We start from the raw sequence: 25,426 nt of genomic DNA on the forward strand, positions 1-25,426 counted from the left end.
TATCTATCTTTATTAACTCATACCTGTCTCATAGTGTGTTACTGTCTCTCCATCTTCCTTACCACTGATGTGGGTGTCGCCTTTTCCTGCTGTTTATCTATCTTTATTAACCCATACCTGTTTCATAGTGTTACTTTCTTTCCATCTTACTTACCACTGATGTGGGTGTCAACCTTTTCTGCTGTGTATCTATCTTTATTAACCCATACCTGTTTCATAGTGTGTTACTGTCTCTCCATCTTGCTGACCACTGATGTGGGTGTCGCCTTTCCCTGCTGTGTATCTATCTGTATTAACCCATACCTGTCTCATAGTGTTACTGTCTCTCCATCTTACTTACCACTGATGTGGATGTCACCATTCCCTGCTGTGTATCTATCTTTATTAACCCATACCTGTCGCATAGTGTTACTTTCTCTCCTCGCATTTACCATTGATGTGGGTGTCCCCTTTCCCTGCTGTGTATCTATCTTTATTAACCCATACCTGTCTCATAGTGTTACTTTCTCTCCTCGCATTTACCATTGATGTGGGTGTCACCTTTCCCTGCTGTGTATCTATCTTTATTAACCCGTACCTGTCTCATAGTGTTACTTTCTCTCCTCGCATTTACCATTGATGTGGGTGTCACCTTTCCCTGCTGGGTATCTATCTTTATTAACCCATACCTGTCTCATAGTGTGTTACTGTCTCTCCATCTTACTAACCACTGATGTGGGTGTCACCTTTCCCTGCTGTGTATCTATCTTTATCAAACCTTCTTCTTGTGCTGCTGTCTTTATTTCTTACCATACTTTTCTGCATCACCCTCGATCTTTATCGGTACATTGTTGATACAGTGACAAATAAGATGATGGGACATCAGTAGATTAAGAACAGTGAGACAGTAGGGGACAATAAGGCAGGCAGGGGTAGATAGACAGACTGCAGGAGAAGGTGCGATTCCAAATGTCCTTTCACCCTGCTACATAGTTAGGACAGTGACAGATGAGAAAACAGATATCAGGGCAGTAAGATGGATGGGCAGTTAGAAATGGTTAGGCACACACTGGTATAAAAAGATGTAATCCTTCAAACACCATCTTTCAGGAAAACGCAAGGCCTCTTAATTCACAATATTTGGCCTGTATTTTTCTGAGGTAAAAGGCTGTCCAAGTAAATGACCTTGCCCAATAGTAATGGGTTTCAAATATTTCATTGGAGCCAATTCAAAGGGTTCCATCTTGTGTTGTCGTAGGTAAACATTTCACATTTTAAACTTTAATGCAAATGTTACTTAAGAGATTTTAGTGAAATGTCGTGGATATGTTCAGTACATGGTCCTGATAAAGAGTTGTTATATTTCGAGTTGGTCAGGTTTCCAAGATGGTCACTCTGGTTGCCGTATTTTGAAAATCTATTTCAAACTTTAACTCCGGTTCTGCGGAAGGGATTTGAAACTTAATAGGAATGTTGAGTACACAGTCCTGACAAAGTGTTAATTTTCAGGTTGATCATATATCAAAGATGGCCACTTATAATGGTCGACATTTTGAAAATCTATTTTGAAGTTGAACTCCAGTTATGCTGTTAAAATCCTGTTGTTTTTATATTATTCTGTTATCAATTGAAACCAGTAATTAAACCCAACATTTTATAAGTACCCATGATATTTCTTCTGTACTGATGGATTTCTGCAATTTCCATTTATAAGGATTGTTTTCCTCAGGTGATCGCAAGGCCCATGGGCCTCATGTGACTAATTGAAAAATGTACTCCTTCCAGAAAAATGCCTGGAATATTGATATTTGGCCTGCAGCCTAATTGTATGGGTGAAGGACTAGGATTCAGATAAATGATAAAGTCGTACGTGACTGTTATACACTCCGGATTGGTTGATATTAACATTTCAGCATTAACCATATTTTGCCGTCTTCATTAAAGTCACCTTGCTGCAATCTGCTCGAAAAATTAAGGTTAAAATCTAAGTAAAAAAACATCTTATTAAATAATGTTGTGAAAAGATTTAAAATTCCAATGACTTAATTTATGTAAAGTACAAACATGCGAAGCCTTTTCCTGACTGCTTCTTATATATTTTCATCAGGCATTCAAAGTGAAGCCACGTTTATGCTATTATCGTGCATATAAGCAAATTCATGAGATGTTGATTGGGTCTGAGGTAATATTTACACAATAAACTGCATGCTTTTATCTTAATTGATAAAGATCTATTACGTCACTTAGTTTGTAATAAGACTTTATAATTCACCAATGAAGTAGTATTAACAAATAGATTATCGTAATAGCACAAGAAGAGTACCATTTGACAAGAAATATCATCATTGAAAAGAGACTCTAGGCATGCACATGACATATATATGTAAGTCATCTAATTCTAAATGGCACATTAGAAAAGAAAACTTAGCTCCTTTAATAAAATCAGTTAATAACTTTTTATATGTAAGAACAGTTTTTTTTAATGCCAGTTTTGTCCTACTGATAAGAAAAAAGATCAAATTAAGGTTAGCAACATGTTACCAATAACTAACAGGCGAGTGATACAGGCCAAGTGGACCTTTTATTCTAGTGCATGTAGGGAAGGAAATTGAGGGTAGTGAAAGGTCCTCAATTACAGAGGGAGAATTGATCAGTAAACAGGAGAGTCATGACATGGTGCAGTATTTATGTATGTACAGATGAATTCATATAAATATATATACAGAGCGGTTTGATTAAGGAAAACCTCATATACAGAAGTGATTTTTAATTATAAAGGAATCCTAGACATTGACAGAATCAGTACATCTCAAGTGTATACAACCTATCGTGTGGGGGGAGATAGAGGTATGGAATTGATTATCAAGTGAAACTAAAGAGTTAGGTATAGGGTGATCAATGTTGATTAAAGGATAATTGAGATATATAGCAAGACACTGGAATAAGCGAGATAGCTATTGAGAGCAGGAATTAAATATTATATAGGGAGAATGCAGTGAGATAAAGGGCACCCAGTGACATATAGGAGCAGGATAAGTGTGATATAAGAGTGGGATAAGTGTGATATAGGAGGGGGATAAGTGTGATAAAGGAGGGGGATAAGTGTGATATAGGAGGGAGATAAGTGTGATATAGGAGGGGGATAAGTGTGATATAGGAGGGGGATAAGTGTGATATAGGAGGGGGATAAGTGTGATATAGGAGCAGGATAAGTGTGATATAGGGGGATCAGTGTGATATAGGGGGGTCAGTGTGATAAAGGAAAGGAATAAGTGTGATATAGTCAGATAAGTGTGATATAGGGAGATAAGTGTGATATAGGGAGATAAGTGTTTTATAGTCAGATAAGTGTGATATAGGGAGATAGTGTGATATAGGAGGGGGGTAAGTGTGATATAGGAGTGGGATAAGTGTGATATAGGAGCGGGATAAGTGTCATATAGGAGCGGGATAAGTGTCATATAGGAGCGGGATAAGTGTGATATAGGAGTGGGATAAGTGTGATATAGGAGGTGGATAAGTGTGATATAGGAGGGGGGTAAGTGTGATATAGGAGTGGGATAAGTGTGATATAGGAGGTGGATAAGTGTGATATAGGAGGGGGATAACTGTGATATAGGAGCAGGATAAGTGTTATATAGGGGTGGCAGTGTGATAAAGGAAAGGAATAAATGTGATATAGTCAGATAAGTGTGATATAGGGAGATAAGTGAGATATAGGGAGCTAAGTGTTTTATAGTCAGATAAGTGTGATATAGGGTGATAGTGTGATATAGGAGGGGGGTAAGTGTGATATAGGAGTGGGATAAGTGTGATATAGGAGTGGGATAAGTGTGATATAGGAGCGGGATAAGTGTGATATAGGAGCGGGATAAGTGTCATATAGGAGCGGGATAAGTGTGATATAGGAGTGGGATAAGTGTGATATAGGAGTGGGATAAGTGTGATATAGGAGCGGGATAATTGTGATATATGAGGGGGATAAGTGTGATATAGGAGCGGGATAATTGTGATATATGAGGGGGATAAGTGTGATATAGGAGGTGGATAAGTGTGATATAGGAGGTGGATAAGTGTGATATAGGAGGGGGGTAAGTGTGATATAGGAGTGGGATAAGTGTGATATAGGAGGGGGATAAGTGTAATATAGGAGCAGGATAAGTGTTATATAGGGGTGGCAGTGTGATAAAGGAAAGGAATAAATGTGATATAGTCAGATAAGTGTGCTATAGGGAGATAAGTGTGATATAGGGAGATAGTGTGATATAGGAGGGGGATAAGTGTGATATAGGGGGATCAGTGAGATGGATGGGGGGATCAGTGTGATATAGAAGATCGGTGGGAAAAAGAGGGGATCAGTGTGATATAGAAGATCGGTGGGAAAAAGAGGGGATCAGTGTGATATAGAAGATCGGTGGGAAAAAGAGGGGATCAGTGTGATATAGGGGGGGATCAGTGAGATATAGGCGGGATCAGTGAGATGTAGGGGGGATCAGTGAGATATAGGCGGGATCAGTGAGATGTAGGGGAGATCAGTGAGATATAGGGGGGGATCAGTGAGATATAGGTGGGATAAGTGTGATATAGGAGGGGGATAAGTGTAATATAGGAGCAGGATAAGTGTTATATAGGGGTGGCAGTGTGATAAAGGAAAGGAATAAATGTGATATAGTCAGATAAGTGTGCTATAGGGAGATAAGTGTGATATAGGGAGATAGTGTCATATAGGAGGGGGATAAGTGTGATATAGAAGGGGGATAAGTGTGATATAGGGGGGATCAGTGAGATATAGGGGGGATAAGTGAGATATAGGGGGGATCAGTGAGATATTGGGGGGATCAGTGTGATATATTGGGGAATCAGTGAGATATAGGGGGGATCAGTGTGATATAGGGGGAATCAGTGAGATATATGGGGGATAAGTGTGATATAGGGGGATCAGTGAGATATAGGGGGGATCAGTGTGATGTAGGGGGGATCAGTGTGATGTAGGGGGGATCAGTGTGATATAGGGGGGATCAGTGTGATATAGGGGGATCAGCGAGATTAAATGGGGATCAGTGTGATATAGGGGGGATCAGTGAGATATAGGGGGGATCAGTGTGATATAGGGGGATCAGCGAGATTAAATGGGGATCAGTGTGATATAGGGGGGATCAATGAGATTTAGGGGGCATCATTCATATAAGGATCAGTGAGATGTAGAGGGAATTCCTTGGAGGAGTCAGGAGATATGGGAAGGTGCTGATTTATAGGTTAACTGATATTCAAGTTATCTGAAAATATCATTAAATACCTTACCCTTCCACCCATGGGAGTACATTTTGGGAATAGTATATGCACAAGGAAGAAAAGTAAGTTATGCAGCTGATGCTGAAAATCCAGACCTGTTATGCAGGTCCAGCCAACGGTCATATAGCTGATGTGGTCAGCCTGCTGTCTACACACATACTAAATGACTGACGTTATAAACAGAATCTCCACTGATAATTAAGGCCGAACTAATTCAATAATCAAAAGAGCATGTAGTATTATAATTGCAATACCAGTATGATTTATTATGCTTTGCATTCAAATATATTATACAAAAATAGAAGTTGGGCCTTCGTTATAACATTTTTGTGTATCAATCATAATTATTGTGAGACAGTTGTAAGAAGAACAGAAAAATAAGAACATTCTTAATTATGATCTAAAAATATGCATGCTTTTAGACTGTATTTAGATCAGAACCTGGACCAAATGTTATTAGATAACTAGAATATTGTTTTTGTTAATACATAATTACCTTGTTTAGGTGCTTAAACCGAGGGGAAGAATAATTCGGGTATAAACTGTTCAGAATAGAGGCAGAATGAGAAATATCAACAAGATTTGGTTGTACTGGGTTAGCTTGATGAACAATCTTAATTCAAAATTTCAAATAGCATTTTTCCTGAAATATCGATTTTTTTGCAGACCTAGTTGTTATCTTGTACAAGCTTATAACATTTACTAAAACAGTGTAATATTCTATGATTAATTTTATACATATATCAGTTTTTTTCATATTCACAAATTGTGAAATAATATTGAGATTTTTCACTTTCTGAAGCTGACAAGGGTGTAAAATTGTAGGTTATGTCCATGGTGTGTATTGTGTAAGTAGGTTGTTCTGGAGAGAATTAATATACACACAGGAACTGTGAGTATTACCACCACCCCTTGATTGTTTCTACAGAATCATCATCGGCACCATAGCTGCCAGGTTTCACTGCCACAGACAAATCAGATCCATGCAGCATATTCGAAAAATTCTCAATGGAATTTTAGATGCAAAATGTTTAACGAAAATGACTTTTAAACTAAAACTCACGTAGAATATCAAATTAAATTTGGTTTTTAAAATTTTTGATATTCAGTATTTAATGTTTCGGGTGTTTAAAGCTGATAATACTTGATAGAAAAAATTAATCATTGGTTTGACTGTCATAATGGTACTGTGTAATAAAATGTACAGCATACATGAACACTCTATTTCAAAATATAAACTGCTTGTTTTCTACTACCTACTTATTAACACCTATAAGAATAATACTCATAGGTGTTATGTAATGCTAGGTTCCCACTATCGTGCGATCTGTTACAAATGCCACGATTGGCCATTCGTAGCTGATCGTGGAATTTCTCTCTTAAATTTCAGGTTTGGATACGAGGTGATGCAAGTGGATATGTTCTGATACGATTTGTTGTGCTGGGATGCGATCTGGTCATGATTTGTCAACTAGTGAGGTGTCACACTCTGTCACGGCCATGATTGGGTCCCGATCTGACACGACCATCATGATCGGGTTCCCAAAATTGGGACAATCTGGTATGTGCAGATAGGTTCCGGTACGTTCATCATGAATCGATGTGCTCGGTTACAATTTGAGCTACGATCGGACCCTGACTGGTATATATACTGCCCAACTGATTATGGACTTTGTTTCTTGAACTTTTACATCTCTCAAAGACTCTAAAAATTACTAGCAAAGGCAGGTCACTAAGATCTGCTCCCTTCAAGAGTGGATCGCTGAATGAGACGCATTAAATCTCATCTGGTATATAATTGAGCATAAGAACTCGTAACAGATCGTGAATGTAAATACGTAACTACTCTTAATTATCTACTCGCATTTACTCGCATCTTCTCGTATCAACTCCTATCTGCTCTTGAGTCATTCGTGTCAAGTCTTGAGACATGGGACCCGAGAGAGCGTAACAGATCGTGGGAGATGGCAACACATCTCGACAGAGCGTGGTGTTTGTCTTGTCCAAGATCAATCCCGATCACCACGATTTGGAAGCACCATTAGATGTGATCTGTTGCGCTTTGTTACAATGCAATACGATCTGATATGATGATCCCGATCGACAATTGAAAAATTGAGTGTTTAAAAAGTTTCTTAGATTAACACGATTGCGACGACTGACCTCAAGATCTGATAAGATTTGATAGGATCACCACGATTAGTCCACAAATAAAAACAACGATTACAATCGTGCAGCGAACGAATCATGATAGTGGGAACCTAGCATTAGAAATTAACATATTATGGTGAATACCTACATAAAATAAGAGTAAAGTATACTTTCATACATCATCTATACTCTCCTACATCACCTTTACTTCCTATACTACCTACCCTGATGATATGTTAGTGCATCACGGAAATGAAAGAATTTGAAACATTTTGAGTTAAGGTGGCTCCACACATCGTCATCAGCGTCCATTTTCGTGACGTACTTCCGGAAAAAGTACAGCTCGGACTCAATTATCTTTATCGAAATGTNTCGATGACTAGTATATGGTATGTACTCTGTCACCTTCATCAGACAAATGACCAGTGAAGCGTATGTATACACAAAGGTGTAAAATGTGTACGAGTTGTCCACAAATCAATGTCGATTTGGCTTCACTGTAAGCGTATATGTACAATTAGTTGTTAGTGTACGCTGTTGAAGTTGACAGAGTAAATACCGTACTTATCATTGAAACATCGCATAAAAACACCTATTGGTTGTGTTACAAGAATCTTTTCATAAGAATAAAATAGGTATTTACTGCAATAAGTTTTTATAGATTCTCTTGTTTGGGATTTTCTATGAGTGCATGGTACCCAGTTTGGTGATGACTGTTATTAATTTCAAACAGTAACAGTGCTATAATAACATTAACCTCACTGCAACTGATGTTTTTGTAGAATNCGATAAGCTCGAGGTCGTTACGATCTTCGCTGTTGAGGGAGTTTCGCTCTGTCGGTTAAATCGTGTTTTCAAATGTAGTCTACTTACTCTGTGAAAATAATGTTTTGTAAAATATGAAGTACCTATGGAATGCATGTGTGAGTGCACGTGAGAACGGCATACCATGCGATAGCCTCTGACATGTAATTATAAATATACCGTGAGTTAGTGGACTGTGGAATGATGTCCAAAGTGTACATGACTGAGGGTAATTTGGTTCCATTAAAGAACAATAAATTGATAACTTTGATATCATATTTTTGATTTATTTCCATCATTTTTGTTATATGTAAACAGGGCAGCTGTCATTGTGTAAATGTCACCCCTCTGCAAAAAGTTCGGATTTTTTTCAAGGAAGATAACTCTCACCCGGATCGAAGTGATTGTAAAATGTAAAATAAATTAATTATAAAGCCATTGTGTATATTTTGTTAAATTTCCCATTCTATATGTATAGATCTTTGTGTCCTGTTTGCTTTTAGCTTGCAATTGTAGATAATCACTTTTATTCGTACAAATTCAATAAAAAACACTTTCTGTACCATGTGTTACATATTTTGCGATAAATAAAATATTTGTAGGGTTAATAAGAAATGCTTCTTTTCATTTTATTATTGTTGTTATTGTTCCGAACAATGTCACACACAAAAAAACCCGGAAAATATTGAAATTGACGAAAATTCCATTTTTTGGTATTTTTTCCAAAAAAGTCCCCAAACTATCGGAGTGTTTAGATTTTCATAAAATCAACTCTACAAAGTTGCATAACCATTATATGAAAGTTTCAACGAATTTTGCTGGTTAATTGCGAAAGTGTGGAGCCACCTTAACAAAATAGTTATTCCAAATCATTTTCTTCAGGTTGGTAATTATGGATATGAAAAGATTCTTGTAACAAAACCTTTAAGTGTTTAAATGTGACGTTATGATGACTAGTACGGTATGTACTTTGTCACCTTCATCAGACAAATGACCAGTGAAGCGTATGTACACAAAGGTGTAAAATATGTACGAGTTGTCCTCCCAAATCAATGTCGATTTGGCTTCACTGTAAGCGTATGTACAATTAATTGTTAGTGTACACTGTTGAAGTTGACAGAGTAAATACCGTACTTATCATTGAAACATCACATAAAAACACCTATTGGTTGTGTTACACGAATCTTTTCATAACAATAAAATAGGTATTTACTGCAATAAGTTTTTGAGATTCTCTTTTTGGGATTTTCTATGAGTGCATGGTACCCTGTTTGGTGATGACTGTTATTAATTTCAAACAGTAACGGTGCTATGATAATAACATTTACCTCACTGCAACTGATTTTTTTGTAGAATTTAAACGATGAACCTGTACCATTTCAACACAAAATCATGATCTAATATCACACTCAAGTGCATTATTGATCTACAGTATATAGTAGAGGCATATTTCCTTAAAGCAAACATGAGTCAAAATGTTTTGAGTAAAATTATAGAGAAAAATAACTAAATTGTATGATAATGAAATTCTGAAATGCTGAGATCAGTGTTTATTCATGCATGTATGCATTATACTGATGAAAAAGCTGGGTTCTGTCACTTGAAAATAAAACTATAAAAAAAATATGTTAATCACTCTTGGTGGCCAGCATGATAATGCTGGTGACTACGTACATTTTCATCATTGATCTGGGAATGGTCTTGCAGAGTTTGGCTGATTGAGCTAATAATCACTGTGGTACATACATATACATGGCCACCATTATTATTCTCTTTCAAAATTCAATAATCCCATCTGATAATTGTTTCTCGGAATACTAAAAGATCAGTTCTGACTTAATTCGTACAAACAGCGCCAACAGTATAAAAGTAGATCTAATCTTGTAATTAAGCCTTGCAGAACTAGAGTACCGTTCTGGCTAATTGGAGGTCTGATGGCAGCTAGCTGTCTGACATCTCGCAAACAACATCAGAATTGGCAGCAAAACATGCAGGTTATGTTGTACCTCATCATCAAGTTACGTGTACTCTAGAATGTATCATCAATATGCGTGTGATAAGCTGTAGATCATGTATTATCACTAACTTTGACATGTATTTGTGTTCCCAAGAGCACAATCTACAAAATTAAAGGATGTAAGCTGGTTTATAATGTTAGCTGTTTGTTTGAAGCAAAGGAACTGTTTTCTGAAAATGATGACAATAGAACACAAAATCTCTCCCTGGGCAAAATACAGCATTTATGATAAACTGTGTAGATGAGACATGTACCTTGACTTTAGGTAGTAGGAGAAAGCTAAGACATGTCTGTCAGCCTGTTTAATGTTGTATATAAAATCAATACATGTCTACTGGTATTGCCCAACATGGGCTTCTTTAAGATAAATTACTTTAATCCATAGCATGGTATTTTTAGGGGTTTGTGATACAATTATTATAAAGAAACTGTTTTACCTCATGTTACAAGTACAAGGTTGTGTTTTCTATGGTTGCCATCTCTACCATGTGACAATTAAATGTCGATCAGGAATTTACGTCATAATTTGTATTTGGCGTCTGAAGCCGTGATTAGTCCAAGAAAACTTCAACAGCTTGAGAGAAAGACCTGAACAGATTTTGACTAGATTTTATCCATGTGTATATTATTGGTTTATATAACAGTTTATCGCTGGCGAAGATATGTACCGGAGTGCACATCTTCTCCAACCTTTATGTTTGCTGATGACACTAAGTTGTACAGAACAATATCTGATGATACCGATGAAAGCTTGCTCCAAGAGGAATCTCTGCAATTTGATGAAATGGTCGGATAAGTGGTTATTAAGTGTCAGTCCTAAAAAGTGTAAAGTTATATGGCAGTGCCAACAATACATAAAAAGAGAGAACCACGATATCATCTAAGGGACAAGGAAGGAGAAATTATAGCATTGGAAAACATTAAATCAGAGAAAGACTGGGGTTGTAGTAGTAGACCAGTACTTGAGCTTTACAACTCATATCCAACAAGCAATAAAAAAAGCTAACAGCATCGTAGGTATCATAAGGCTTTCATTTGTATGTATGGACTAAAAAATGTTCACAAATCTTTTTAAAGCGCTGGTTTGACCGCATTTAGAGTACACTGCAAGTGTTTGGAGTCAACACAAAATAAAGGACAACGAAAGGATAGAGAACGTTCAAAGAAAAATCTACAAATATACTCTCTGGATTTAAGACTATTAGCTTCAGTGAGAGACTATGCCGATTGAAGCTTCCAACTCTAACATACAGGTGCTTGTGCAGAGATATGATCAACGTGTTCAAGTTTATGAACGGGTTATATGATCTGAATTTGGTGGAAAGGTTTTTCGATCTCGCCGCTCAAGGAAAAACATGTGGACACAGTAAAAAAATACTCAAACAACATTGTCATTTAAATATAAGAAAACATAACTTTACTCGAAGAGTACTTGTTATCTGGAATAGTCTCCCACAAGATGTTATTTCATCTCGTAATGTATTTGACTTTGAGAAAAACTCATGTATAGGCTTATTTTATGTTTACCAAATTGTATTTCAAATTATATTGATGTAGATATAGAGGCAGCTGCAGTGCCTGCGTCCACTAATATCCTATTTAATCCTATTAAATGAATCCTGTACTACAGAAATTTAAATATTTAATTCGGAGTGCTTGAGACTATAGTGTTCCTAACTTTTGTTGTCTCGAGTACTGCTGTATGTTAGTGCAGTCAGATACACTCGTGTTTGTTAGGAGTTTTGTATAATCCAAGGTAATTGAAGAAAGCTGTGGAATAACTCAAACCTGGAGTCCTTTGGGAACAACTGCATTTGGTGATGCACTTTTTGAGAAAATCAATATGGTGACATTTGTAAGATTGAATTTATAGTCAATGGAATGTGTGCTGTCAAAATGATCCCAGAACATTTGTATTACATGTAGGATCATCCAACTTTATACATGAACACAGATCATTATGTTATGGAAGGCAGTGTTGTATAATTAAGTAGGTCACTGTGACCTATAGTTTGACCTGACTCCAAGTGAAAACTGTTTTCCCAATACAATCTGATGTAGTATCATCAAATTTAGTGTACAAGGAAGATGGAGTGTAGCAAACTATAAACTAGGTCACTGCACCCTGTATTTTGATATCTGAACTCGATCAAGGAATAATTTTCCTGAATTATTCTCTGATATTCATAAAAGATTATCTAGCTTAGTACATTTATATGGGTACGTGTACAAAAGAATGTCACATACTTATAAAACTAGGCCTCTGTAAACTATGTTTTGATCTAGCTAGTACCTCAATCAAAGAAGTCTTTAAACTAATTCTAAAACTAAAAGTAGATATAGGTCACTGCAACCTTTATGATATGACTACTGACCTATTTCATGTAGCATTATGAAACTTGTTACTGTATTATAATACAGATGTATATATATCGTGTCAGTACAGGGGAATATACTTTTGGAACTCAATCAAGGATACAAATTATGGAGTATTTTCCTTCACTTTTCGTGTGATCACCCTGAAAACAACTCCAATACAAAGTCTGTTGATGGCTTTGATGATTTTTTTTTAAAAAATGAAGTAGATATTATATCATATTACTATTATACAGTGACTCAATCACCATGCCTGTACATGGTAACATGGTACATTTTCAGCTTTGCTTACTTGGCAGGAATTAATGTGGGTTCATGAAAACCATAGACAAGGCTTCAAGTTTCTCCATCAATAAACTTTGCTGTTTGGTTAGAAATTATTTTAGTTATTGAGTTGAACAGTACTGGATTTGATTAGAAATAATTTAAATTATTGAGTAAAACTGTACTGGATTTGGTTAGAAATAATTCTAATCAAACCCAGTACTGTTTAACTCAGTAATTAGAATTATTTCTAACCAAATCCAGTCCTGTTTAACTCTTTCCGTACCGTTGTCGTGTACACACGACAACAATATGTCATCCTCAGGTCCCCGTTGTCGTGTACAGACGACAAAATAAAGGGCTGTCTCATCCCCGTTGTCGTGTACACACTACAAGAGACTTTGATGTAACCTGCGCCTAATGTTTAGTTGGTTATCGCACGAGACTGTCGCGAAAAAACAATTAATTGTCGCTAAAATCAGAACCCATCAGTTTGGAGGAAATAATTTTATTTGTGCAGAGTACACTTTTTTAGCTCACCTGCCCGAAGGGCAAGTGAGCTTATGTTATGGTGCGGCATCCGTCGTCCGTCGTCCGTCTGTCCGGCGTCAACTTTTTGCTTTAAACAACTTCTTCTCAATAACCAAAAGGCCTAGGAAGATGATATTTGGCCAGTAGCATGCTGGGATCAAGGGCTACCAAGTTTGTTCAAATAAATGACCTTGACCCACTTTCAAGGTCACAGGGGTCAAATATGTTAAAATCTTCAAACAACTTCTTCTCAATAACCAAAAGGCCCAGGGTACTGATATTGGGCCTGTAGCATGCTGGGATGAAGGACTATCAAGTTTGTTCAACTGAATGACCTTGACCAACTTTCAAGGTCACAGGGGTCAAATGTCGTAAAATCTTCAAGCGACTTCTTTTCAATAAGCAAAAGGGCCAGGGTACTGAAATTGGGCCTGTAGCATGCTGGGATGAAGGATTACCAAGTTAGTTCAAATGAATGACCTTGACCAACTTTCAAAGGTCAAAGGGGTCAAATGTCATAAAATCTTCAAACGACTTCTTCTCAATAACCAAAAGGCCCAGGGTACTGATATTGGGCCTGTAGCATGCTGGGATGAAGGGCTACCAAGTTTGTTTAAATGAATGACATTGACCCACTTTCAAGGTCACTGGGGTCAGATGTCTTAAAATCTTCAAACAACTTCTTCTCAATAACCAAAAGGCCCAGGGTACTGATATTGGGCCTGTAGCATGCTGGGATGAAGGACTATCAAGTTTGTTCAACTGAATGACCTTGACCAACTTTCAAGGTCACAGGGTCAAATGTCGTAAAATCTTCAAGCGACTTCTTTTCAATAAGCAAAAGGGCCAGGGTACTGAAATTGGGCCTGTAGCATGCTGGGATGAAGGACTACCATGTTAGTTCAAATGAATGACCTTGATCCACTTTCAACCTAATGTCCTTGTTCAACAATCAAGGTCAGAGGCATCATATGTTTAAATGTTTTAATAGGTTCTTATGAAATCTTAAGATTACAAGTGTTAGATTAATAACAGGTGAGCGATGCAGGCCCATTGGGCCTCTTTTTATTATGTGACTTAATGTTTTCGCATTTGCCGCAAGATGTTTGCGTTTGGTGCCTCAAATGTAAACAAGATGGCGGCAACTTAATTCGATACGAACACTCGTAAATTCATCATCAGATATTTGTTGAGACATATGGAAGTAAATTTGAATATTCTAATAGAAGTCTTGATGAAATCTACTTGTATTTAGAAAAAAACTCAACGACTCCACATTCGTAACCATAATCAATCCCCATTGGAAACCTGCACTACAACGCTGTGTTAAATACAAGGAATAGTATTGTTTATTGCCAGACAAATGTAGATTTCTCAGTCATAATCAGCTGCCAGTTAGTCATTATGCTGCGAAAAATGAAGAAGTGTTTGTCTATGAACCAGAACATGAAACAGTAACAATATTTGTTCACAGTTACCTGTTACAATTCTTGCGGCAGTTACACCTAGTCTAAAAAGTACATTAATAATCCGCCATTTTGTTATATGCGCGGGGGTGAGTCTAATAAGTACATCCGGAATTAGAATTAATTTATATATGGAAATCACATTTTGGACCAACATTTGTTTAATTTCCATTGGAAGTAATTCAATTTGGGTTAGCATTATCAGTATTAGGTAGCAGTTTGATAGTATGCACATATGAGCCCTGACTGACCCCCAGGGGCTGATGGGTGGGGCCAAAAAGGGTTGAATTGACTGATATTTCAAAAATCTTCTTCTCAAGACCCAGATATGGTAGAATCAAATACTCTTCATAGATGGAAGGGTCTTAAGGTGCTGTACTAAAATTGTGTATTTATGACCCTGGGGTCTCACGTTTACCCCTGGGGAGGGAGTAAACTTTACTATAGTTTATATAGGGAAATCACATTTTGGACCAACATTTGTTTAAATTTCATTGGAAGTAATTCAATTTGGGTTAGCATTATCAGTATTGGATAGCAGTTTGATGGTATGCACATATCAGCCCTGACTGACCTCCCAGCGCTGATTGGTTGGGCCAAAAAGGGTTGAATTGACCGAAATTTCAAAAATCTTCTTCTCAAAGACCCGGATATGGTACATGTAGAATCAAATACTCTTCATAGATGGAAGGGTCTTAAGGTTTATGACCCTGGGGTCTCGCGTTTCCCCCTGGGGAAGGAGGGGCGGGGGGCAAAATTTATTATGGCTTATAATGGCAAATGATACTTTGAATATTACATGTTAATAACTTGATTGAAACTATAACCCTGAGTTGACAGTTTGATACTTTGAACATTTTGAGCCAGCCCTACCCCCAAGGGCTGTAGGGTGGGGCCCAAAGGAGTCAGTGTGCTGAAATTTCTTCATTTTCCTTGTTTAGAATCAGAGGTGCTAGTTTCAAATACTTTTTAGTCTTAAATCTGTATGCTAGATATTGAATAAGGTGGTTTTATTGTTTTTTGTCACTTTGAATAATATTTCTGTTCGTGTTAAAAACAAAATCAACTCTCTGTATAAATATATTAGGTGACCGTTAAGGCCCATGGGCCTCTTGTTATAAAACTCATGCTGTGCTTAATCTCACGTCGAGGATTAAATATTTACATTCAACCATTGCTAATTCAGAACACATTAATGTTATAGTCTGAAAAGAGACATAAATCAACAAAGAATTTGACATTTTGATTAAAACCCTCTCACAGATTACATGACAATCGCCATAATGCACTGGCGTTGACAATCACAGATTAGAAGAAATGCAATCATATTGCGTAAATGATCTGATTCCCTGGAATGTTTGCTGAGGTTTTATTTCCAATATTATTGCTGACATTGAGAGTGCATAATGCAGTTGATCCATTTGAGGCGCTTGATTGTGAGACTAGCATGTAATATATATAGCGTGGGGTGATCCTTTGGCCTAGCGATAATTGTTCTCAGTAAATGTGCCAAAACCGCCAGCATCATTAGTTTGTGTCATTGTTAGTTAATGTTGTGCTACAAATATAAACAGAGTTGCACAAGTTTCTTGATTATTCTAGTTTGATGTTGTCTGTGTTAAAATGCACAAAGGAGAAATATATAGTAGTTCCATCTCATTTAATTTTCTTGGCATTTAAAGTTATTATACACTACTGTAAAAGTTGTGTTGTGTCACTGGTGGTCTGTCAAACATTTGAAGGGCTACCCAAAAATTAATAAAAGACTGCCTTTAGGCCATACCAATTTAAAAAATAGTTCTTTGGAAAATTTTGGGAAAAAACAGGAGCGAGAGGGTGGAATTTTAATTTTGTTTTAATTTTTGGATTTTGGTAAATTTTGGAACGGATGGTAGTAAAATTCAACAATTATGGGTTTTAATACCTGAAAGGGTGCTCATATTGGATAGTTTAAATGGTATTTGACTGTAAGTACTGTGTTTTTATGTTTTTATGGCATGGTGCGGCGTCCATCCGTCCGTTGTCAACATTTTACTTTAAACAACTTCTTCTCAGTAACCAAAAAACCTAGGGTGATGATATTTGGCCAGTAACATGCTGGGATGAAGGGCTACCAAGTTTGTTAAAACAAATGACCTTCATTCATTTTCAAGGTCACAGGGGTCAAATATGTAAAATTCTTTAAACAACTTCTTCTGAATAAGCAAGAGGCCTATGGTGCCTAAATTTGGCCAGTAACATGCTGGGATAAAGGGTTACCAAGTTTGATCAACTAAATGACATTGGTTTATATTCAAGGTCACAGGGGTCAAATATGTTTAAAACCTTTCAACAACTTCTTCTGAATAACCGATAGGCCTAGGGTGATGATATTTGGCCAGTAACATGCTAGGATGAAGGGCTACCAAGTTTGTTCAAATAAATGACCTTCATCCATTTTCAAGGTCACAGGGGTCAAATATGTTAAATTCTTTAAACAACTTCTTCTGAATAACCAAGAGGCATAGGGTGATGATATTTGGCCAGTAACATGCTGGGATGAAGGGCTACCAATTTTGTCCAAATAAATGACCTTGATTTATATTCAAGGTCACATGGGTCAAATATGTTTAAAACCTTTCAACAACTTCTTCTGAATAACCAAGAGGNATTGAATAGCTACCAGGTTTGTTCAAATAAATGACCTCGATTTATATTCAAGGTCACAGGGGTCAAATATGTTCACCCCCTTTAAACAACTTCTTCTAAATAACCAAGAGGCCTAAGGTGATAATATTTGGCCAGTAGCATGCTGGGATGAAGGGCTACAAAGTTTGTTCAAATGAATGACCTTCACCCATATTCAAGGTCACAGTGGTCAAATATGTTAAAAACTTTAAACAACTTCTTCTGAATAACCAAAATGCCCAAGGTAATGATATTTGGCCAGTAGCATACTGAGATAAAGGACTACAAAGTTTGTTTAAATAAATGACCTTCACCCATATCCAAGGTCACAGGGGTCAAATATGTTATATATATACAATTGCTGAGTATAAAGGGATGATTGCACATATGCTTCCAGGATGGCCTTGGGGACTGCCCCACCATTGGAGACTTAACCCCTGGGTCATAACTTTGAAATGGTTTAGATCCCCATCCAAAAACTATATATACAATTGTTGGGCATAAAAGACGAATGCAGTCATGATATTAGAATTGACCCCAGGGTCTGCCCCACCCTTGCAGACTTAACCACTGGGTCATAACTTTGAAACGGTTGAGATCCCCACCCCAAAACTATATATACAAATGCTGGGCAAAAAGAGACAAATGCAGTCACGATATTAGAATTGATCCTGGGGTCTGGCCACAACCCTAGGGACCTAGTTTCTGAGTCAAAGCTTGGAAACAGTTGAGATCCCCACCCCATAACCATACATAAAATTGCTGGGCATGAAAAATCTAATACGGGTATGCTACAAGGATTGGCCTTGGGGTCTGGCATATTCCCTTGATCTCATTCGGAGAATATTTTGCCATGATTGCTTTGGTATCCAGGTGAGCAATACAGGCCCTCTGGGCCTCTTGTTTTTCTAGTGATGAAATTTTGTGATTTGTGATATACTGGTTTTCCAATTATTTTGTCAACTGTAGGGTTGCAATAATATATTGCGATATTTTGAATACAGTGTAATACACAAAATTTTTATGGGATGTTACCATGCACAATCACTCTGTCTGTCTGTCTGTCTGTCTGTCTGTCTGTCTGTCTGTCCGTCCACAAATTTTGTTCCTGGCTATTAACTTTGTTATTTATTGACCGATGTACTTGAAACTTGGTCATGATGTTCAGTTCACAAAAATACACATTGAGGTAAAGGTCATTAAGGTCAAGGTAATTAAGGTCTAAGGTCAAGGTCAAATTTTACATCCTTTCACTGATAAACATTTTGTTATGACGTTATGAAGCAAAGTTGATCAGAATTAAACAAGGAATCAACTGACCAAAGGTCAAGGTCATGGGGTTAGGGGTCAAGGTCAAATTTTGTAGCTTTTCACTGGTGGACATTTCTCTACGACATTATGAAGTAAAGTTGTTCGGAATGAAACAAAGAGACACACTGAGGTAAAAAGTTGAGGTCAAAGGTCAAGGTCATCAGATGCAAAGGTCAAAGTCAATTTTTGCATCTTTTCACTGATGAACATTTTGTTATGACATGATGAAGCAAAGTTGATCAGAATTGAACAAGGAGTCATCTGACCAAAGGTCAAGGTCATTGGATCAAATATCAAGGTTAAATTTTGTATCTTTTCACTGGTGAACATTTCGCTATGACACATTGAAGCAATGTTGCTCAGAATTAAACAAGGAGTCAATTGACCAAAGGTCAAGGTCACTGGGTCAAAGGTGAAGGTTACATTTTGCACCTTTTCCCTGATGAACGTTTTGTTATGACATTATGAAGCAATGTTGTTCAGAACTTAACACAGAGTCAACTGACCTTAGGTCCAGGTTACGGGGTCCATAGGGTCAAGGTCAAGTTTTGTATTTTTCACTGAAGAACATTTTGTTATGATATTAAGAAGCAAAGTTGATCGGAATTAAAGAATAAGTCAACTGACCAAAGATCAGGGTCACTGGGTTAATGGTCAAGATCATTTGGGTCCAAAGGTCAAAGACAAAGTGAATCTCTGACTTTGACCCTGGCTCTTTATGGAGGAGGTATATAAGGTGAAATAAAACAAAGCAAAGCTAACAAATGAGTATTGCACCGGTATTTACATTTCTGTTAGCCCAGCAAATATGGAGGTGGAAGGAAACAAGACTCACATCATAGTACATGTAAAATGTATATTTTGCTTCCTTGCAATTCTTTTTGAAGTCCAAATGTCAAACGCCAAGCTCAGCTATATGGGCAGATTGCTTCTTGATGATTATGGGGGATATATTGCCACAAGACGGGGCCCTAACTGACCTGTCAGTGTTCTAGTTCGTTTCTGTATTAACCGTCTACTCATATCCATTCCAACATGGTGAGTGACAGCTCCAGCTTGGCAGGCACATCTAAAAAAACGTGAATTGTGTGAAACTTTAAAGTCATGCCCTTTTTGGACCAAGTCTATTTCCAGTTGTAATATTGCCATTAGAATTTTGCAACATATCTTTTCTCTTTGCTTCTACTGTTACTATATGTATCGTGATACGTATTGTATCGTCATGTTAATGTATAAATGTTGCAGCCCTAAGTCAGCTGTATGTACCAATAACAGCAGCCTATCCTATATAGCAACACTCAAGAAACCTTTAACCCCAACTTGTGCCTCTTGTTTATTTTTGTGCAGATTTCAACCAAATTATGCATAAATAATGTTAATGTTCAGACGATATTTTTGTTCAAAGACCAGTTGCATCTGTATGTTTTCTAAAAAGCTACAGAAATCACCTTAATCTCAATTTTGATTGTTAGCTTGCCAGCCATAAGTAAGCATGTTGTTCTTGTAATGAAATCTCATGACATACAAGCTAGTTTTCCTGAAAGTACATTTTAGAAAAAGGAAATGTTGTTCAGTTGATGTACATCGACAACATCTACAAAGTGACTTATAATCTGTATACATCATATACAGTAAAGACTGCCCAACACAGGAGCCAAAAACAGAGGAGATAAAATTGTAGCTTAGCTGCTCTAGGAAAAAATGTGACAAAAATGGATTTCTTGCTGAATGCTAACTGAAATTGTATATAGTGCTTCCCTAACAAACCTAGCTTCCTTCTAGCTCAGAAGGAAATTGAATTATCATTGGGAGATATTTGACCACCTTCCCCAGTGAAATTTTAAGCAGGGAAGAGAAAATGTGTGTTGGAACTGCCAAGACACAATTATAGTATATGATGGGTAATTTTCATTGGTAGTATTAAAATTGGATCTGGTGTCATCAAACTGGGGAGGATGAGAAACTTTATAAGGGAAAAAACTTGTTATATCAAGGCCATTCCTTTCCTACTGCAGATTTGTGATAACATCATCCCAGATATGACAGGTTATTTTCCTTCGCTTAGATTGATTTTCTTTTCCACAAAGCCAATTCTAATGATTTAGTGTTGTTTAATTCTGTATCTGCATTCAATTATCTATAGCAGAAATGTGATTTTTGTTCATTTCTTTTATCCTTTTCTGTGATAATGGGATGAACAAACAAATGAGTATATTGATGAAAACAATGATCAGCAGGTATTTGATAGTAATTCAATGTTACGATTCAAATATATTTGCATCTTTGAAATCGAAGGGTTCTGCTCTCGATCAGTCCACATTTCCTTTCTACACTTGGAATATATCATTAAAACATTGAAGGCTGCTATGTACATGCCATCTTGCAGATGATACCAGTGAAGGCTGCTATGTACACGCCATCTTGCAGATGATACCAGAATACTAGAATAGTTATTTATAGATTAGAATTGTTGCACTTTACTCCTTTGGCACCAATTGAGAAGTTAAAGTAAACATCATATAAACTGGATAAAAACATTGGTTATTAATTTTACTGGCTCTCGCCATCTTGCCCAGCTAAATTTTGGATTTCAGATGGGGGTAAAAAGGTGTCGGTAAGAAAAATAGCAAATGAAAATTGGCATTGTTTCAAGGTTTAAGTGGAAATTCTTGACTGAATTTCTGTAAAATATTTAGCACTAGTTACCTGTGTGTATTATTGTTGAGTTCTAGTCATATAACGTTAATACCCATCGACTCTTATATATTGTGTAGCATGGTCCACTGATCAATAATTGGTTTTACAAGAACATGGCAAAATCACACCATTCTAATGTTATACAACATTTTGTTATATTTAGGCTTGGAGGAAATTGTTGACTCATGTATTTCCAACTAGGTAATTATGTCGGTGAAAGGCACAGCTTGTCAAGAGGGATATGATAAGAGGTAATCCAAACTAAAGGACACCTGTGGTAGGATGTTGTAAGCCATTGTAAAGTGATATGGAGAACATGATGACTATACAGAAGGCCAACCCTTGTAATTAAATCATGCCTGCCAAATGGAACATTGTATGGATGTTATTACATGGTAACACCTGCTGTTGATGTCAACAACTTCAGCAAAGATAAGTGATAAGTTTTGGGGGGGGGGGGGGGGGGGGGGGGGGGGAGTACCTGAAGGATAAAATGATTGAGGTTGTTGAGGAGTTTTAAATGACATTTGGGCTGGGATGAAGGGCTGTCGATTTGTTCAAACAACGTATAATTACTGTAACTTACATTCAAGGTCAGGTCATTGCATGGTCAACTGCTGAAAACCTCCAACAACTTCTCCAGATCCACGAGGCCTTAAAGTCATGATGTATATGTGATGTACGTAGCTTTAGTATATGTGATGTACGTATCTTTAATAAAGTAATATCAAATTATATTGATTCACATTCAATTACAGGAAAAACAGGTCAAATATGTTTAAATCTTAGATGACTTCTTGTAATGGACCATAATGCCTAGAATAATAAAAAAAACATATGTCCTTGACCTATTTCAAGATCACAGTGATCAAATGTGTTCAATACAAAATGACTGCACAACTTTTTCTGATGAACCATGAATCCTATGTACAGCACATTTCTAGAGTGTCCAAGAGGCTATCACAACTTTGCTCAAGAAAATGACATATACAGTCAAGGTCGAAATGTTACAATATTACTGCAAACAACTTCTCACTTGAGAACCACTGAAGGCTGGGAGTCAGGATACCAGTATTTGGCATGTATAGAGGTTACATTGGTGAAAGACTACCAATATAACTATGTCATATAAATGACTACTTCTAATGAAGTGTAAGGCCAAGCTGTAACAGTAATGATATTTAACCTGTGTCTGTGTTGGGATTTGAGAACAAAAGTTTGTTAATAAATTAAGCAATTTCTGTAGAATGAAGTGGCCTAAAATCATATGTGATCATGGTCTTACTGGGACAAATGGTTATTTAATAAGTTCAAACAGATTACCTTGACCTTCTTTCAAGGTCACAGAAATCATACAATATGCATAAAAAATTCAAACTACTGCTTACCATTAACTACATTTATTTTATCCCAGCCTTAAGTCATTAAATTGCTGTTTATAGATCTTGTCACATTTTTTCAAATAAATCGTCTCAACCAGTTATCAGGGTCACAGATGTCTAATGTATTGCAAACTTCATTTGACTTCTTGAGAATTTCAGCTTTGGATGTAGTTTTCACACACTATTAAATAACTGGTTAGTGATAAATGCCCCTTCAAGGTCTTCTTGTTTCTATTCCTTTAATGCGTTTGCAGAGAGGTCGAGCTGACTGCGTACTGTTGGTCTGATCGTAGATTACACCGCACTCACCGATGCAGGCGAACATTTTAATTAGCATAAATAAACTGGTAGCTTCTTCCTACAATGTTGTCGAATGCTTTCATAATGACAAAAATATTCTGGATTAATGTTGAAGATACAATGAGGTGTTGCCAGTTCTGTAGTATTTAATAGGACAAGATGGAATGTTAGACTTTTTCTTATGGATGAAATGTTTTTCAGACTGATAGTGATCATTTCTTTTATAGAGATTGTGCTTATCGTTTTGATGAAGGCTTGTTACACTTCACCCTCTGAAGATCCAATTGCATCAAAATCCAACCTAGAACAATCCTGGTTATCCAAATTTCATTTGAATGACTCCATTTAATATTTCATCTGATCTATCGATCTACCCTTGATCTGAACTATTTATGTCCCCCATTTGGTTAGGATATTTGGCTCCCGCAGCATCAGTAGCAGATTGTCTCCCTTGTCAATCTTTCTTCACACCATATGCATGAAGTCTGCTGATATCAAGAATGGTTGCTCCTGAAAGCTTCCCAATCTTTCCAGATATAGAGAGATCAACACAGATTATCTCCCTTGATAGCTATTCAGTCTGCAGTGTTATAAAACAGATGGATGAAGACAAATTAACTGGTTGATTGGTGATGTGGGTTTTATGCCATGCTTTACTCATTATTAACGGCTTAACACCTTCTGTAAATGAAACAAATGAGCTGTACTTGGTGTGCAAGCCATGTAATTTTATGCCACTGCTAAGTAGCCAGGAGTATTATCTTTTCGGTCTGATCTGTCTGTCAGTTGGTCAGTAATTGTCCTCAGCCACTAGAAGAATCATTTTAAGTCCAGTTTAACCGAACTTTGTGCGAGTGTCAAGCATTTGATATCTTGACCAATTTGTGTTTATGATCACTCACCCTAAGGTTAAGGTCACTACTCTTTAATCTTAAATTTCTAGAAGGCTTATTTATGATCATATTGTTACTTAACCGAGTGCATGTCTCAAGTACTTGGATGTCTTCGACAAGTTCAGGTTTTTGAGCTCTTTCTGCAAGGTCAAGGTCATAGATTATACAGTCATAAGATTTTGTCATCGCTCTAAAAGCCTTGGTTCACTTGTGTCAAAAACTTAAATATCTGAAATGAATTGTATGTTTTAGCATTCATTCCAAGCTCAAGTTCATCATTATAGATAGATTTGTTTTCACTGCTCTAGTACTTTCATATCTCTAATGAATTTATGTTTGCTCACCCAAGGTCAAGGTCATTATGTCAAGGTAAGATACACTTCATAACACATCAATGGAATGATAACAATGTATAAAGACAATCAACTTCTCACACATGCTTAATTTGGCTACTTACCAAAACAACATTCACACAAGTGGACTTATTGCAAACAACAAACTGGCTACAAATCGGGATTAAACTAACGAATGCTCACAATGATTACCACCGCTACGCAGGAAAAGCTGCACTTACAATTGATGTCAGGTTTAAAGATAATGAGGCCATTTACACCTCAATATTTACAGGTCTGTTCATACCATAAAGAGTAAGCTAAAAATAATATATAGCTACCGCATTTGTAACACGGTGTCACGATCATTTCGTAATAGATATCGTTCTATTATGAAAATCAGAGCTTCAGTTATGAAATGACTGGCAGGCGCATTGTAACCCTGGTCATAAAATACTAGCCACTTAACTTGTACCAACTTGGAGAGGGGGAATTTCTCTTTAGCTCATTCTATGGAGTGTCAGACTAGTTAGCCAGAGGTTGTTGGTTTGATCCCTAGTGGAGGCGTTGTAGAATACCCACATCTGTGACACCATTGAAGGGTACAACACTGCAGTGGTGCTAAATAACATGTACATGTAGTAGTACTAAATAACATGTACATGTAGTAGCACTTAATAACATGTACATGCAGTAGTACTAAATAACATGTACATGTAGTGGTACTAAATAACATGTACATGTAGTAGTACTAAATAACATGTCCATGCAGTGGTACTAAATAACATGTACATGTAGTGGTACTAAATAACATGTACATGTAGTAGTACTAAATAACATGTACATGCAGTAGTACTAAATAACATGTACATGCAGTAGTACTAAATAACATGTACATGCAGTAGTACTAAATAACATGTACATGTAGTAGTACTAAATAACATGTACATGTAGTAGTACTAAA

General features: G+C 36.8%; 1 protein-coding gene across 6 annotated transcripts in view; it reads left to right on the top strand.

Annotated features, from left to right (window-relative positions):
- Window positions 1-25,426, top strand: part of LOC110454779 (potassium voltage-gated channel subfamily KQT member 1-like) — a 104,758-nt gene that overhangs the window by 26,568 nt on the left and 52,764 nt on the right. Inside the window, exon 1 of one of the 6 annotated variants that reach the window (XM_021504479.1) lies at window positions 20,953-20,962. The exons of the other annotated variants lie outside the window; for them this stretch is intronic. The gene's annotated coding sequence lies outside the window, so the exon portion shown is untranslated. Of the gene's footprint in view, window positions 1-20,952; window positions 20,963-25,426 lie in introns of those variants that run through there. 6 annotated transcript variants of the gene reach the window in all.

This window comes from Mizuhopecten yessoensis, unplaced genomic scaffold, assembly GCF_002113885.1.
Source record: "Mizuhopecten yessoensis strain PY_sf001 unplaced genomic scaffold, ASM211388v2 scaffold8057, whole genome shotgun sequence".
NCBI classification, from domain to species: Eukaryota; Metazoa; Mollusca; class Bivalvia; order Pectinida; family Pectinidae; genus Mizuhopecten; species Mizuhopecten yessoensis.